This window comes from Marmota marmota, unplaced genomic scaffold (genome assembly GCF_001458135.2).
Source record: "Marmota marmota marmota unplaced genomic scaffold, marMar, whole genome shotgun sequence".
Lineage (NCBI taxonomy): Eukaryota > Metazoa > Chordata > Mammalia > Rodentia > Sciuridae > Marmota > Marmota marmota.
Window position 1 is genome coordinate 1 of NW_026011539.1, and position 2871 is coordinate 2871.

The 2871-nt window shown below is 44.0% G+C and overlaps 1 long non-coding RNA gene across 1 annotated transcript; it reads right to left on the reverse strand.

The window, feature by feature from the left end:
• Positions 1-783: 783 nt before the first annotated feature.
• LOC125614944 lies at positions 784-2857 on the reverse strand. Its single transcript, XR_007345517.1, has 2 exons — positions 1641-2857; positions 784-1556 (listed from the first exon to the last, which is right to left on the reverse strand). It is a non-coding gene; the product is annotated as an uncharacterized LOC125614944 (long non-coding RNA).
• Positions 2858-2871: the final 14 nt, after the last annotated feature.

Here is a 2871-nt window from a genome sequence, read left to right on the forward strand (position 1 = left end):
TACACACACAGTGTCCAAATTAGGTGAAATGACAAGTGCCCTCTGAAGAACTGCATTCTTGGCATATGGGCAAAATCCCTCACTTATTCGGGATCACAGAGGTTTCTGTGTGCGGAGGGTATATAAGGAGAAACTGAGCTTGCTTTCCCTGTGTTTTCATGTTCTGGTATTTCTGAGAATGTTATATCTCCTAGTTGTGTTTTATTTTAATTTTCCTTAAGGCAAGATATTGCCTAAATCTGTACAGATTTCTCCCATCCAGAAAACACAAGAAACATAGTAGCCAGCCACAGTGGTACACAGCTGTAATCCAGACCCAGGAGGAAGAAGCAAGAGAATCACAAGTTCAATATCACCTCAGCAATGAAGCAAGACTCTAACTATAAAAAAGAAAAAAACAAGACTATAGGGATTGATGATATAACTCAATGGTAGAAGGGCCTGATTTCAATTTCTAAGATAGAAAGAAACAGGAGTCAGGATGCTCAGAGTCACTGTGTTCAGAGACTGTGCTGCAGGACACTGTGCAGCCAAAGCAGTCCATAGGAAAAAGAGGTCTGTGCAGAACCAACCAGAAGTTGGGGCTGAAGGTAGACAATTCACATAAAAATTCATAAAATTTAGTTATGGTACTGGACAATGAACTGTGTGCTTCACCACTGAATAAAACTGTCAGCCCCGCCCCCCAACTCCACGCCTTTTTTTTTTTTTTTGGTTGTAGAAGACTGACACCAGGACACTTACCACTAAGCTACTACACACGACTATTTTTTTATTTGAGACAGATTAGGTTACAAATCTTAACATTCAGTTTCAGAAGCTTAAAAGGACCCCAATTTTCTTTCTGTGCACAATGGAATAAATACAAAAGCCAATTGCAGAAGAAAAATTAACACCCTCAAATAAGGGAAAATGAAACACCTCATTCTTAACCAACCAATGGTAAACAGGAAAAGGATTCAGAAAATATCTGAAACAAAAGCAAAATTAAAAAAATATATACACCAAAATTCACGAAATGCAGTGAAGAAGAAACAAAACAAAAGAAAGACCTTAGGGTAGTGAAACTTCACAACAAGGACGAAGAAACCCAGGTCAACTAACCATACACCTCCAGGGGAAAGAGCCAACTGAAGGCAACAGAAGCAAAAGGCAGGAAACAATGAGCAATAGAGCGAGAGAACTGGTGTATAGGACAGGGACACCACCAAACAGCACACTCACTTTTTTTAAAAGATCAACAAAAATGACAGAGGATTCCCAGGGCCACACCTGTTGGTACCTCCTCATGGGTTCCCTGCCACCAGGTCACAGTGGGATGGAATCTAAGCACACAGGATGGAGTAAGGGAGGCCCCGGGGAGTGCAGGCACACTTGACAGGCAGGAGGCCACAGAGTCACATGAGGCCAGCAGCTCCCAGGCCCAGCACTGCACAGGGGACTCAGTACCACCTGACAGCATCACTGTACCTCAGTGACAGCCATTCCTGACCCCTTTTCTTTCCTCCTCCTCTTCAGGGCTGTTTCTTCAGGTAACACGAGTCTACAAGTCAATCCTGGAAGGAGGAAACGTACTGTTTAAGGCTCAGAATCATCACACCCTTCCCATGCCACAGCCACACACACAGGGAGGACCTCACCATGTGAGAAGATGGTCCCCTTCTGCCCACCCCTTTAGAGTGATCCAGACACAGTAGTAAACTCCTGCAGGAAGGTGCACAGGAGACCTCTGTTATTCCTCTCTTAAGGCTTAAGCAACCTGCTACCAGGAAAAGGAAAGAGGCCTGGGTGGCTGAGCAGCAAAGGCCCTGAGGCAGCAGAACAACCAGGACCCAGGTCTTCCCACATCTTTCCCAAGCCTCAAGAACAGTGTGCACTCTACTTTCCTTGCCTGTCTGAAAAAATACATGTGATCTTTGTCTTTCTCCTCTTAAGATATAAAACTTACCAATATGATAGCACATTGTGCTATTTCGATATATGTCAAAGTATCTAGCCAACACCCCCAAGTACAGGATCACCCTACCTGAAATGCTGAGGACTACAGGGGAGAGACACCTGGGGAGCTAAAGAAGTACAGGATGGACCATGAAGGTAGAAAGGCCCACTAACATCCCAGCATGGACTTGAGGACACAACTGGCCACAGAACTCTAATGTTCATAAGAGAAGTCTCCAGGAAAACTATAGAGGAGAATGGTATCAAAGCTGTGATCAAAAAGATGAGGAGAGACAGTGGGCACGGACAGGCTGAGCAGAGGTACAAGGCTCAACTGTGGGGCAGCACTGCCATCAGAGAACAGGGGGTGGGGCCTAGCAGCAGAGGAATGGCCAAAGTGATCAGGGAGGAATCATAATGAATGCAAGGAGAGTGTTAAGATAGATAGATGTCCTAACAGCTAAGAAGAGAAAAGAGAAGAGGGAGTCATCAACTGGGCAATGTGCTACTGACAGAAAAGAGAAATGAAAAAGGGAAATTTGATACTGCATTTAAGCCAAGCACAGTGGCACACCTGCAATCCCACCTACTTAGATTGGGCCAGGAAGATGGAAACATGGGACACTTAGCCAGACCCTCTCTCAAAAAAAAATTAAAAGGACGAAGTATGTGGCTCACTGGTTAACTCCCCCGGGGTTCAATTCCCAGTACCAAAAAAAACCCTTACATTTTATATATTTTATACGGGGTTTTTTGGTACTGGGATATTTGGGATGTGTGTGTGCATGTGTATGTGTGTAAAATCTATCTTTCCTTTTCCTTTACTATCTGAGATAGAAGAAAATCCCAACTGTTTCTAATGTCTTTCAATCATTACACAATGCCTCCGCTGTATTCAGAAATATGTGGTTTCACCTACTGGCAGATTCCTGG